The sequence below is a fragment of the Mustela lutreola genome, chromosome 15, assembly GCF_030435805.1.
Source record: "Mustela lutreola isolate mMusLut2 chromosome 15, mMusLut2.pri, whole genome shotgun sequence".
NCBI classification, from domain to species: domain Eukaryota; kingdom Metazoa; phylum Chordata; class Mammalia; order Carnivora; family Mustelidae; genus Mustela; species Mustela lutreola.
Genome location: NC_081304.1, coordinates 70,109,965 through 70,125,264, shown reverse-complemented (window position 1 = coordinate 70,125,264; position 15,300 = coordinate 70,109,965). Strand labels below are relative to the sequence as shown.

Genomic DNA, 15,300 nt, shown 5'->3' with positions numbered 1-15,300 from the left:
CTACGGACATTCATCTGTTTTGACCTCATAGCTTCATGTATGTCTATACTTTTGAAAATACATGCATCATAGTTCCATTGTAAAATGTCTGGGTTATAAAATGTGCTATGCTATCAAAATGGTAATAAGAACATACAAATGACCCGATGTAATGAACTGGACCAGATTGCCAGATATCACATTTCATACCAGAAAGATTCAGTGGTAAGTTTTAAAATGGCCAGCTATACTTCGACTGAATTATAACTCATTTAACTTCTTTATTTGTGTACAGTATTATACATTAGTCAGTATTATAGTAAATAAGTACTTTGGACAGATGTAAATAGGCTGTAATAAAAACTGTTTTTCTTCTTTCTTTTAGTCCTTTTTACTTGTAAGACTAGCCACAAATACCATGCCTCCCCCAAAATAATTTGCAATCCAAATTTATCTCTAAATGAATTTATTGCACAGAAAAAAAAATATATATATATATACACTTACAGTAGACATGTTCAAAAATAGTTACACAACAGCAGGGCCCTAAATGTAAGCAGTATAGTTGTTTTGTTTTGTTTTCTTTTTTTCTTTAAAAAAAAAGAGGTTATGTGAAATATTGGAATTTTATTTCCAGGCCTAGCATTTCAAGACAGTTAACTACACTTACAGTGTCAACAGCCTCTTGTTGGCAGTATGATTTTATTGGCTCCGTGGAATAACAGCAAGAATTTACTATTGCTTCTTTCTTTTATGACACACACAGAAAAAAATAAACTGACACATTTGCTCAAGACCAACCGGAATCATTTTAAACTATCAAAATTGATGGGAGGCCTTCACTGCCAAAGTCACTGCTGGGTTTTCACAATTCATTGTAGACAATCTGCTACTCCCATTATGATAAAGGAGAGAAGAGTCAGAATCAGGGAAGAAAGCTAGATTAATACTTGTAATTATCACTGAATTATTTAGCCTGCTATAGGATTATTATTATTAGTGTCATTTGATAATTTTCTCTCATTTTATTAAACACAACTGTGAGTAATTACCCTACCTAATATTTATCTGATTTGGCTGACTAGCTAGCAAACATTCATGAAAATATCCATTAGCCACACATATAAAATGCTGCATTATGATGCTGTTGAATCAAAACATACCACTACCTGATCCTGTAGCTCTTTGAGGATTTGCAAATCAATTAATTCTATGTTTATTGGATTCTTCCCATACAATTAGAAAATTTATAATAGAGTCCATGAACATTATTAGTTTTACCATTTTAAACCAGCAATCACACTTTGATTTTTACAACAAATGCTGAAATATAAACACACACATTTGGATCAGTTTTCTGTTAGTCTGTCTGGACTTCAGAATCCTATTCCTCAAGATAATGCACACCAAAGTTCTGGATTAAACAAGAAATTAGATGGCACTTGAACACTTGGTTTAATATTCTCCAAAGAACTATGCAACTTATTTCTTACATTATGACATTGTTTTACAAAGATCCACACTTTTATAATGTTAGTATTTTTAATAATCAATAAAGTCAATTAATCATGATTAAAAATCAAACATAAAAATTTCTACTTTTTGTTTTGCCCCCTCCATTTAGAACTTATTTATAGCCTGTTAATTCAAAGGTCCCTATGTTTATGAAAATCTGGACAGAAATAGCTCTAAGATCCCATTCAGAACTTGATATTAATCTAAGTCTTTTGGCTCCATTTATCCTGAGAGCAAAGAGTAGGACAAAGGATTTGAGTACTGTTAGTTTATCTGGGAGATTATCCAAGGTAGAAAAGAATGGGAAAGTGAGACAGTGAAGAAGCAACTTTGTCAAAGAGGTACATTGTTGATATAATTGTTGTGGATAGAAAATGAAGGCTTGCTTTTACTGAAAGGTCCTGAGAAACTTCTTTAAGTTGTCCTCATGAAGACCAGAAAACTGACAATTTTATCTATGGTTCTTATTTCCACTTCTCTGAGAGCTGTCCACAGAGGACATTAACTCTCCTACACTTTTGGGTTGTGTTGGAGACATTCTAAAATGAGAGAGAGAACATGAGATGCTATCAGTGTTAAGTAACTGCAATTTCCCATGGAACTATCCACCACAGGTTTGGCTATAATCAGGTGTTGGGCCTTGATATCAGAGGGATTTGAGGCAGTATCATTTTAGGTTAATCATTATATCTGAAATTTCGAAAAACTTCAACTGATGAAACTTTGATTATAAATCTATAAATATAACAATAAATCTACAGTATTCAGATTATTTTCATAAAAATACACAGACGAAACATCAATTGATTAATATTTAAATGTTACAAAATACTGAACTGAAAGAATTTGGTCATATAACAACGTGAAAGAAGTAGAACTTAGGTTTAGGTTAGAACTCAGGATGCCTTTGAGACTCAGTTAAGAAATTGAATGGAGGGACGCCTGGGTGGCTCAGTGGGTTAAGCCACTGTCTTCGGCTCAGTTCATGATTCCAGGGTCCTGGGACCGAGCCCCAAATCGGGCTCTCTGCTCAGCAGGGAGCCTGCTTCCTCCTCTCCCTCTGCTCGCCTCTCTGCCTGCTTGTCAACTCTCTCTGTCAAATAAATAAAAAAATCTTAACAAAAAAAAAATTGAATGGATGTCTGACTATCTTATAGATTTGCTAAAAATCAGTGACTTTGTGTAGACGTGTGGCTATGCAGGAATTTTTAACTTTCTCTAAGAAGTTATTAGATTTGATTATATAATGGCAGTAAAGGATGGGGAAAAGCAAAGTACAAACCCCATAAAGACAAAGACACTGAGTATGAGAAAAGAGTAATAGATAAGAAGAATCAATGCATTTGAGGAAAATGGGAATTGAAATACACAATGATTGTTGATTTTTTTTATTTATTTTTTTTTTTTTTATTTTTTATTTTTTATAAACATATATTTTTTATATACATATATTTTTATCCCCAGGTCTGTGAATCACCAGGTTTACACACTTCACAGCACTCACCAAATCACATACCCTCCCCAATGTCCATAATCCCACCCCCTTCTCCCCAACCCCCTCCCCCCGGCAACCCTCAGTTTGTTTTGTGAGATTAAGAGTCACTTATGGTTTGTCTCCCTCCCAATCCCATCTTGTTTCATTTATTCTTCTACCCACTTAAGCCTCCATGTTGCATCACCACTTCCTCATATCAGGGAGATCATATGATAGTTGTCTTTCTCTGCTTGACTTATTTCGCTAAGCATGATACGCTCTAGTTCCATCCATGTTGTTGCAAATGGCAAGATTTCATTTCTTTTGAGATTGTTGATTTTTTTTAGATGGAGAAAACAAAACTAGCTTGCAAGAAGGAAATAACAGAAGACATGTTGTGATGTGAGACAAAATCCTGGAAAAGGCAGTAACGTGGAATAAAGGAGTAGGGAGAGCATATCAGGTAATTTGGATAGGAAGGAGTTAGGAGGTAATTTACTTGATAAATGCACAGATTTCTCTTCTTTAATTTATATGGAGAACAGGGTGTCCTTTCTCTTCCCTTTCAGAGCACCAGAGGTGTACTCTTTCAGACTGAAAACCTGAAAAGCTCAGGACTCAGTTGCTTAAGCACAGCTGAGAGGACATATTTCAATTAAGATTTACATTTTGCTGTATGTAGTAGACTTTCAAAAGTGGTTTAACCATATTTTTTCATTTAACATGTTTTCTGGTGTCATTTCAGAGTCTTAAGAAAGTCAAGTGAGGGGGCCTGGGTGGCTCAGTGGGTTAAGCTGCTGCCTTCGGCTCGGGTCATGATCTCAGGATCCTGGGATCGAGTCCCGCATCGGGCTCTCTGCTCAGCAGGGAGCCTGCTTCCTCCTCCCTCTCTCTGCCTGCCTCTCTGCCTACTTGTAACCTCTCTCTGTCAAATAAATAAATGAAAATCTTTAAAAAAAAATAAAAATAAAAATAAGAAAGTCAAGTGAACTATCTTAGAGGTTTTCATGGCTTTTTATTCACAGTTGCAAAAATTGCTGTTGGAGTTCTCACTATTAAGCCCACATTTCTGGCAGGAAGATAGAGGTAAAAGAGAATGATAGCTTGTACGACTGATACTTTGTCATATGGTTACAATATAACTAGAAAAGAGACAATAAAATATTTGATGTATATTAAGTTTCCTTGTTGTCAATCCCTCAGTGCTTTCTGATATTAAAGGAAAAAGTAGATGGATATTGACCTGGCTACTATCAACACCTGTCAGTCTCTCTTGGATAACCAATATCTCTAATCTCTTCTTCCCAGTAAAAAAAAATAAAATATATTCATAACCCACACTTTGCCATCTCAAGTTACTGCACCAAGATAAAAATACAATGATTTTCAGTTGTCCCTAATGGACAGAATACCCTCCTTATGATATCATGTCTTATAGATAATTGGCTTGCTACCAATATACCCAGATGTGACTGTGGAAGAGACAGGAAAAAAATAATAATATTTATATATTCCTTGGGTTGACCCTGTTTACACAGATGCATTACTATTAGAAAAGGTTGGTTTGTGACATTGGAATGAATTTACTTAATGGGTATCTATGTAATTGGGTTGGAGGAAATTTTTAATTTCTACAAAAATTATTAGAATTCTATCTTTATTCACTTTTGTTAATTTTCACATGTTAACAAAGCCAACGTTTTTGTCTAGCAGACAAGATCTTAAATCCTAACAAAACTCAATTTTTTCCTTTTTTTTAAGTTTGAGAGCCCCATCTTCTCTCTTGCTGCTTTAAATACAACTCAAAAAAAAAAAAAAAAAGAAGAAGCTAAATGGGGCAGTAAGACCAGACTTTTTATTTTATTTTATTTATCTTATTTTTAATTAAAAAATTAAAGATTGTATTTATTTATTTGAGAGGGAGAGCATGAGTGGGGCAGGGGGAGGTAGATGCAGAGGGAGACTGAGAAGTATACTTCCTAATGAGCAGGAAGCCCGATATGGAGCTCGATCCCAGGATCCTGACTGAGATCATGACCAGAGACATGTGCAAAATCCCTTTCTTTCTGGGAAACAATACTTTACAAGAGATGTTTGAAAAAGTACTAGGGAATCAACTTTAATCGGAGATACAAAAATTTAATTGACTTTTGTAAAGCTACAGGGATCCAAATTATGGGAATCCCAGCCCGTTTAGGTTGTGGACCACAGAGTATTCTTCTCTGTAATATTTTATTTTTTTCATGTCTACTAACTCCAGTCCAAGTTCACTGATCTCTTTTTAGATAGTGCACCCGTTTCTCCATGGGGTTGTTTCTGCGAGTTCCGAGTATGGCACATGGTGGCAAGCCCAAGTCTGCCCTTGGGACAGGAGGCCAAGGAGATGTTGTCCCCTTGGGACCAGAGGCACAGGACAGGCCTGCCTTCTGCCCAGACTCCTTCCTCAGAGGGGAGCACGCGACCCTGCCCTAGTCGTCCCCTCATATCTCCTTAGCAGCCAGGCTTCCATCTCTCTGGACAGGGAGCGGGGGACACTTGTCTGGCCACCGGACTGCTGTTCCTGCCACGGCAGGCTATCCTGCTTCCTGAGTGTTTCCCAACCCCAAGGCCAATGGCTCCTTCTCTTCTCCGGGGGCGGTATGCTGCGCCTTCCCCACACGTGGCTTCTCTCTCAGGCAGAGGGGATGCTAGGGCAAAGGGTATTTCGCTCCATGCGGGTATCTTCCACCGAGCTGCGGAGACTAGCCCAGGCAAGCAGCAGCAGCATCCCCAAACCCAACTATGATTTCCCAAGGAACGCTGTGCTTTCCCAGGGGAGATGCCCAGGCAAAGAAGCTTTCGCTGTATGCGGGTTTCTCCCACTGCGCGACTGGGCTCAGGCAAGCAGCAGCAGCCTGCAGAACATTTCAGCGAATGCTGTGCTTTCGCAGAGGCTTTGGCTTGGAGCGAACAGCACTTCGCTGCTGCTTCCTCAGCAAGGCTTTAGTCGTGTCAGGGAAGAAGAGCTTCGGGAGAGCTGGTGCCTCTTGGGCCTTGCTTTCCCGGGCTCCATGTTCGCCTCCTGGGTTCACCCTGCCAGGCCGAACTAAGCAGACACAGCTACAACCCTGCAGTAGCATGCGTAGCCTAGGATGCCACTCAATGCACACTACCAACTCCCAGTGTAGACATCACTTGGCCTTTTACTCTGGCTCACAGGCGAACTCGCGGACTGGGCCAGTGTTTTCCCCACAGGAAAGGAGAGGTGACAGGATCCCTGCACACCGCCCGTGCACTGAATAGGGAGCTTTGGGGGACTGTCCCCACTCCTTTCCCTTAAACCCCGTGCCTCCTCCAAGCTTCCACATCCTGGAGGAAGACGGCGTCTGACTCCCCGTTATTTCAGGGAGCTGTTTTTGCGACTTCAGGGTAGGCGCCTGGTGGCTAGCGCATCTCTGCCCCAGGGACAGATGGCCAAGGAGCTGCTATCTCTTTGGGCTCAGAGGCTCAGGACAGGCATGCTTTCTACCCAGACTCCATCTTAAGAGTGGAGCACGCTCCCTGCCCTACTCATCCCCTCCTGTCTCCTTAGCACCCAGGCTTCCGTCTCTCTGCACAGGGACCAGGAGACACTTGTATTGCCACTGGCCGCTGTGCCTGCCAGGGCCGGCTCTCCTGCTTCGCAACCGTTTCCAGACCAGAAGGCCAACGGCTCCTGCTCTTCTCCCTGGGCAGCGTGCTGCACCTTCCACAGACATGCTCCTGGGGAGCCCAGTGAAAGACGTGTCCCTTTCCTTAAGGCTCTTTCCACAGGCGCAACCGCGCTTCTCTCTCAGGCAGAGGGGATGCCTAGGCAAAGAGGATTTCGCTCCATGCGGGTTTATTACACAGTGCTGTGGAGACCAGCTCAGGCAAGCAGGAGTATCCCACAGACACGAGTCTGATTTCCCAAAGAATGCTGTGCTTTCCCAGAGGAGATGCCGGACAAAGAGGCTTTCGCTCTATGCGGGTTTCTCCCATCCTGCTACGAATACTAGGCGAAGGCAAGCAGCAACAGCAGCCCACAGAACCGACTCTGATTTCCCAGCGACTGCTATGCTTTCGCATAGGTTTTCAGCTTGGCATGAACCGCACTTCACTGCTGCTTCCTCAGCAAGAATTTGGGTGTTCGCTCTGTCGCTGCAGGGAAGAAGAGCCGCGGGAGAGCTGGTGCCTCTTGGGACTTGCTTTCCCGGGCTCCAAGTTCACGCCCGGGGTTCATCTTGCTTAGCCGAACTAAGCAGACACAGTCACAACCCTGCAGCTGCGTGCGTGTCCTAGCATGGCACTCTATGCCTATTACCATCTCCTGGGTGTAGGTAAGGCTTTGCCTTTTGTCTGGTGCTCAGGCAGACTCGGGGTCTAGGCCAGTCCTTCAGCACAGGGGAGAGGAGGTGACAGGATCACTGCACACGACCCGTGCACTGGGAAGGGGAACTGTGGGGGACTGTCTCCACTCCTTTCCTGGCACACGCCCTGCCACCCAATTCCCTGCCACATCTTGATGGAAGACGGCATCTGACTGCCCGTTACTCCATGGGGCTGTTTCTGCGAGTTCCGGGTATGGCACCTGGTGGCAAGCCCAAGTCTGCCCTTGGGACAGGTGGCCAAGGAGATGCTGTCCCCTTGGGACCAGAGGCACAGGACAGGCCTGCCTTCTGCCCAGACTCCTGCCTTAGAATGGAGCACGCGACCCTGCCCTAGTCGTCCCCTCATGTCTCCTTAGCAGCCAGGCTTCCATCTCTCCGCACAGGGAGCGGGTGACACTTGTCTTGCCACCGGCTTGCTGTTCGTGCCACGGCAGGCTATCCTGCTTCCTGAGCGGTTCCCGACCCCAAGGCCAACGGCTCCTTCTCTTCTCCGGGGGCGGCGTGCTGCGCCTTCCCCACACGTGGCTTCTCTCTCAGGCAGAGGGGATGCTAGGGCAAAGGGTATTTCGCTCCATGCGGGTATCTTCCACCGAGCTGCAGAGACTAGCCCAGGCAAGCAGCAGCAGCATCCCCAAATCCAACTATGATTTCCCCAAACGCTGTGCTTTCCCAGGGGAGATGCCCAGGCAAAGAGGCTTTCGCTGTATGCGGGTTTCTCCCACCGCGAGACTGGGCTCAGGCAAGCAGCAACAGCACGCAGAACATTTCTCAGCGAATGCTGTGATTTCGCAGAGGCTTTGGCTTGGAGTGAACAGCACTTCTCCGATGCTTCCTCAGCAAGGCTTCAGTCTCATCAGGGAAGAAGAGCTGCGTGAGAGCTGGTGCCTCTTGGGCCTTTTTCCCGGGCTCCATTTTCGCGTCCAGGGTTCACCCTGCCAGGTGACACAGCCACAACCCTGCAGTAGCGAGCGTAGCCTAGGATGGCACCCTATACACACTACCATCTCCCGGTGTAGGCATCGCTTGGCCTTTTCCTGTGGCGCTCAGGCCGACTCTCGGACTAGCCCAGTTCTTTCCCCACAAGAAAGGAGGGAGAGGTGACAGGATCCCTGCACACCGCCCGTGCACTGAATAGGGAGCTTTGGGGGACTGTCCCCACCCCTTCCCCTTAAACCCCGTGCCTCCTCCAAGCTTCCACATCCTGGAGGAAGACGGCGTCTGACTCCCCGTTATTTCAGGGAGCTGTTTCTGCGAGTTCAGCGAAGGCGCCTGGTGGCTAGCGCATGTCTGCCCCAGGGACAGGTGGCCAAAGAGCTGCTGTGTCCTTGGGCCCAGAGGCTCAGGACAGGCATGCTTTCTGCCCAGACTCCTTCCTAAGAGTGGAGCACGCGCCCTGCCCTACACATCCCCTCCTCTCTCCGTAGCAGCCAGACTAACGTCTCTCTGCGCAGGAAGCGGGTGACACTTTTATTGCCAACGGCCTCTGTGCCTGCCAGGGCCGGCTCTCCTGCTTCGCAACCGTTTCCAGACCAGAAGGCCAACGGCTCCTGCCTTTCTCCCTGGGCAGCGTGCTGCACCTTCCACAGACCTGCTCCTGGGGAACGCAGTGAAGGACGTGTCCCTTTCCTTAAGCCTCTTTGCACAGGTGCAAGCGCGCTTCTCTCTCAGGCAGAGGGGTGCTAGGGCAAAGAGGATTTCGCTCCATGCGGGTATCTTCCACCATGCTGTGGAGACTAGCTCAGGCATTCAGCTGCAGCATCACACACATCCGATTCTGATTTCCCAACCAATATTTTGCCTTTCCAGAGGAGATGCCCGGGCAACAGGCTTTCGCTGTATGCGGGTATCTCCCACCGCGTGACTGAGCTCAGGCAAGCAGCAGAAGACCCCGCAGTACCGACTCTGATTTCCCAGCGACTGCTATGCTTTCCCAGAGGTTTTCAGCTTGGCGGGAACTGCACTTCACTGGCTGCTCCCTCAGCGATGCTTTGGTCATTCACTCTACCACGGCAGCAAAGAAGAGTCGCGGGAGAGCTGCTGCCTCTTGGGCCATGCTTTCCCGGTCTCCAAGTTCGCGACCGGGGTTCACCTTGCTAAGCCGAACTAAGCAGACACAGTCAAAATCCTGCAGCTGCGTGCGTGGCCCTGCATGGCACTCTATGCCTATTACCATCTCCTGGGGGCGTAGTTAAGGCTTTGCCTTTTGTTCCGGCGCTCAGGCAGACTCGGGGTCTAGGCCAGAGACTTCACCGCAGGAGAGAGGAGGCGACAGGATCCCTGCACACGGCCCGTGCACTTGGATGGGGAACTGTGGGGGACAGTCTCCACTCCATCCCCGGCACAGCACCTGCCACCCACCCACATCGCTGCCACATCTTGGTGGAAGACGGCATCTGACTGCCCGTTTCTCCATGGGGTTGTTTCTGCGAGTTGTGGGTATGGCACCTGGTGGCAAGCCCAAGTCTGTCCTTGGTACAGCTGGCCAAGGAGATGCTGTCCCCTTCGGACCAGAGGCACAGGACAGGCCTGCCTTCTGCCCAGACTCCTTCCTCAGAGTGGAGCACACGCCCCTGCCCTAGTCGTCCCCTCATGTCTCCTTAGCAGCCAGGCTTCGATCTCTCCGCACAGGGAGCGGGGGACACTTGTCTTGCTACCGTCCTGCTGTTCGTGCCACGGCAGGCTATCCTGCTTCCTGAGCGTTTCCCGACCCAAGGTCAACGGAGCCTTCTCTTCTCTGGGGGCGGCGTGCTGCGCCTTCCCCACATTGCTCCTGGGGAGCGCGGTGACAGACGTGTGCAACCATGCTTCTCTCTCAGGCACAGGGGATGCTAGGGCAAAGAGTATTTCGCCCCATGCGGGTATCATTCACCGTGCTGCGGAGACTTGCTCAGGCAAGCAGCAGAAGCATCCCCAAACCCAACTCAGATTTCCAAATTAATGCTCTGCTTTCCAAGGGCAGATGACAAGGCAAAGAGGCTTTCGCTGTATGCGGGTTTCACCCACCGTGAGACAGGGCTCAGGCAAGCAGCAGCCCGCAGAACATTTCTCAGTGAATGCTGTGCTTTTGCAGAGGCTTTGGCTTGGAGCGAACAGCACTTCTCTGCTGTTTCCTCAGCAAGGTTTCTGTCGCTTCAGGGAAGTAGAGCTTCGGGAGAGCTGGTGCTTCTTGGGCCTTGCTTTCACGGGTGCCATGTTCGCCTCTACTTGGGCCCAGAGGCTCAGGAAAGGCATGCTTTCTGCCCGGACTCCTTCCTAAGAGCGGAGCACACGCCCTGTCCACCTCATCCCCTCCTGTCTAAAAAAGTTTTCAAATTTATTTCTAGATAGATAGATAGATAGGTAGGTAGATGATAGTTAGACAGATATCCCAGAAGCTGCAATGCTAGGCTAAGACCAGGCTTTAAAGGGCTTTTCTATGCTCTACTAAATACTTTAAACCATTCATTATATCATAGCTCAGTGTTCAAATCTCCATTTGTTTCCTCAGTTTCCTAATATATATCTTAAGGTGACCTGATCCAGACTTTTGATCACCTTTGTCTAAATATTTCTATTTTAACAAAGTCCTTTTGAAAACTCAGAGACTATATCTTAGAAAAATACTCTGTTATCTCACCAGAGTGGAAAATATACCCATTAACTAATGATATCCATGTCTACATTAGATCCATGACATTTTTAATTCTTGGGAGCTTTTGGCTAAATGAATTTTTTAAGCTTCCTTTAAATGAAGCTTTAAGCCATCGCCACATGAATAAAATTAAAGAACTAAATGAAAACAAGCCAAGTATTTACAGAGTAATAGAATGTGCAGTGGAAAGAGTACAATTCTGAAATCATAAAGCCTAAATTAGTGTGATGCATCTTTATCAGCCATGTAATCATAAACCAGTTATCTAAATGTGTTAGCCTCAGTTTTTTCACCCATGAAATGGTGATGATAAAACTTATTATGCAGAGTTGTTGTGTGGATGTAATGAAGCATGGAGCATGAGAGTCTCTTATTCCATGCTAAAATGATAGCTATTTTTATACTTACAATAATTCTAATAATAGTAATTAAATTGTTCAAAATGATAATATTCATTTATATTGAGGCATTGTATTGACTATTCATAGACACATTTACCAAAATAAATTTCATTTTACTTTACCCCCTCTGAGGATATATATTCCTTAATTCAATACGAATCTCATTATGAATAATAATTATCATAATAAATATGCTGATTTTTCTTCTATTTATTTTTAGGGAAGTGTCCTTTACTGTTGAACATAAAGAAACTTAAGCAAGTCTGTCTTATTCAAAATTTGCATGCTGCTTTCTTATGAAAATAGATTATAGAGTTGTATGAAATAAATTCATGCAGTTAAGACATTTATGTTTGGAAAACTGGGTGGCCAGTTTAGTATTTCAAAAGAAGATTTTAAATTTAAACCTTAAAACTGAGCTCTTTCAGCCTTATTTATAGACCATCCTTCATGCTTCATAAGTATTCCTTCATTGTAAACTAACTAATAGTGTTTGTCACAGTGTATATAACTAAAATGGATTTTGTATTTCATTATTTCAGAGTTAGTTGCAGTTTCTACTTCCTTAATTCCTTTTTTGAAAAATAGATTAATTCTACAAAAAGATTTTTCCAGCTTTATTGAAAAATAATTGACATATTATAATTTGTAAATTTAAGAAATGATTTCTTATAACACTGCAAACTTTTAACATTGTGTAAATTTTGTACAATTTGATAAATTGGCATACATCTGTATTGCAATATAATCTACATAAAAATGTTAATACATCTACTATCTCATATAGTTTCCACTGTTTTTTATGCATGTATTGTAAGGAATTTTAAGATCCACTCTCTTAGGAACTTTAATGTATATAGTACAGTAGAGATGAACTTCAGAGGTCTTGTGGGTTTTGTTCCAGACCGCCTCAATAAAGCGATTATCTCAATAAACTAAGTCAAATCATTATTATTATTTTTTTTTTGGTTTTCCAGTGCAAATAAAAAATTATGTTTCCCAGTGCATATAAAAAATAAACACTATACTGTACTGTTCAAAAGCATTATGTCTTTAAGGAAAAACAATGTATATACCTTAAGTAAACTAGTTCTGAGATATCAGTGGGTCATAATTACTGATCACAGATCACCATAACAAATACAATAATATTGAAAAAACTTGAAATATTGCAAGAATTACCAACATGTGACAGAGAGACACAAAATAAACAAATGTTGTTAGAAAAATGGTGGCAGCAGACCTATTTTATACAAAATTGCTATAAACTTTCAACTTGTAAGAATGTGATATATGCAAAGTTTAATAAAGGGAAGCACAATAAAAAAGTATGTATATATTATTAACTATGATCATCATGCTGTATATTAGATCCGGAGAACTTTTTCATATTATAGTTGCAAGTTTGTACACTTTGAACACCTTATTCCACCCCAGGTTCACCTCTTGTCAACTCAACTCTAAGTTTTCATTAGTTTGCTTTTCCTTCAGATTCTGTATGTAAGGGATATCATAATACATAAATTAAAATTAAAAAAAATATATAAAATCTTTGAAATATTTCAATTAGTATAATACCTTAAAGATCCATCAATTGTGTTGTAAATGGCAGTATTTCTTAATTTTTCATGGTTAAGTAGTATTCCATAGTATATATTTACCATACTTTTTTATTCATTCATCCATTAATGGATACTGAAGTTATTTCCATCTCTTGCTTAGAGTTAATAATTTTATAATGAACATAAGAGTGCAGATATGTCTTCGAATAGTGACTTCGTTTCCTTTAGATATATACCTAGAGGTGGGATTACTGAATCATATGGTAATTTTACTTTTAATAATATGATAGTCTCCATACTGTTTTCCATACAAATTTATATCCCTATCATAGTGCATAAGTTCCGCATTTTACCCAATATTTACCAAAATTTGTTAGTTTTAATTTTTTGGTAGTATATATTCTAATAGGTAGTAATATCTTGCTGTGTTTTTCAGAGGTAAACAACAACAACAACATAATGACTTTGCCCTGAGTTTTTACGTTGAGCACTTTTAAACGCTCCTGTTGGTCATTTATATAACTTTTTTGAAAAAAAAGTCTATTGAGATACTTTTGCTATTTTTTAATTATATATTATTTTCTCTTTGTATCTGTTGGTTATTAACCTCTTTTCAGATATAAGATTTGTAAGTATTTTTTTTCCATTCTGTGGATTGTGTTTTCATTCTTTCTCTCTCTTTTGTTTTTTTGGCAATGCAGAAACTTTAGTTTAATGTAATACCATTTATTTATTTTTGCTTCTTTGGCTTGTGTTTTTGGTCTGGTATCCAAAAAACTATTGGCAAGACCAATGTCAAGGAGAATTTTTCCTATGTTTTCCTTTAGGAAATTTAGTTTCATGCATCACATTTAAGTCTTTAATCTATTTCAAGTTAAGATTTATGAGTAATATAAGGTTCCAGTTTCATGCTGGTTTATGTGACTATTCAGTTTTAAATATCATTTATTGAACAGACTATCTTCACCCATTATATATGTTGGCCCCTGTCAAATATTAGGTGACTGTATGAAAGGATTTATTTCTGGACTCTCGATTCTGTTCTACTTGTTTATGGGTCTGTTTTTATGCCAGTATACTTTATTGTTTTGAGCATGAGGGCTTTGTAGTATAGTTTCAAATCAAGAGTGTAATTTCGCTTCTTCCTTCTTTCTCAGAACTGCTTTAATTATTTGTTGTCTTTTATGGTCTCATATAAATTTTAGGATTCTTTACTTCTGTAAAAACACAATATTGGATTTTTTAAAAGATTATTTAATTATTTATTTCACTGAGAGAGATGACAAGCAGGCAGAGAGGCAGGCAGAGAGAGAAGAGGTAGCAGCTTCCTGCTGAGCAGAGAGCCTGATGCAGGGCTCGATCCCAGGACCCTGGGATCATGACCTGAGCCGAAGGCAGTAGCTTAACCCTCTGAGCCAACCAGGCGCCCCTAACATTGGATTTTTGATACGAATTGAATTTACACAATGTTAATTCTTACCATTCATAAATATGAGCTATCTTTCCATTTGTGTCTCCTTCAATTTCTTTATCAATGTCATAGTTTATGGGGTACAGATCTTTCATCTTCTTAGTTAAATCTTTTCCTAAGTATTTTATTAGTTTTGATGCTAGTGTGAATTAGATTGTTCTCTTTATTTTTTCAGACAGTTCATCATTAGAGTGTTAAAATGCTCCTGTCTTGTGCTTACTTTGGCAGCACATATACTAAAATTGGAATGATGCAGAGAAGATTAGCTTGATCACTGAACAAAGATGACAAGAAAAACTGGGAAGCATTCCATATTTTAAAAAAAAACCAAAACAAAATAAAATTCTTGTGTTTTATATATTGATCTTGTATTTGGCAGCTTTACAAAATTTGTTAATTCAAAATTTTTTGTGAATTTTTTAGGATTCTTTTACATGTAAGTTCATGTTATCCAAAAAGAGAAAATTTTACTTCTTCCTTTTTTTTTTTTTTTAGTCTTTTATTTCTTTGTGTTCCTTTTTTCTCTGGCTAGGACATCCAGTACTATGTCAAATGAGAGTAGTGAAAGTGGACACATTTGTCTTTTTTCTGATCTTTAAGGGGAAAACTTTCAAACTTTTTTGATTGAATATGAGATTTGCAATATGTGTTTTTTCTTTAATGGATTTTTTAAATTATTTTTTTAAATTTTTTATAAACATATAATGTGTAATTATCCCTAGGAGTACAGGTCTGTGAATCACCAGGTTTACACATTTCACAGCACTCACCATCACTCACCATAGCACCTGCCCTCCCCAATGTCCATACCCCCACCATCCTCTCCCAACACACCTCCCCCCAGCAACCCTCAGTCTGTTTTGTGAGATTCAGTCTTTT

The 15,300-nt window shown here is 41.8% G+C and overlaps 1 non-coding gene across 1 annotated transcript; it reads left to right on the top strand.

Moving 5' to 3' along the window:
* Positions 1-14,633: 14,633 nt before the first annotated feature.
* LOC131817157 (U6 spliceosomal RNA) lies at positions 14,634-14,740 on the top strand. Its single transcript, XR_009348365.1, has one exon. It is a non-coding gene; the product is annotated as a U6 spliceosomal RNA (small nuclear RNA).
* The last annotated feature ends 560 nt before the right edge of the window (positions 14,741-15,300 follow it).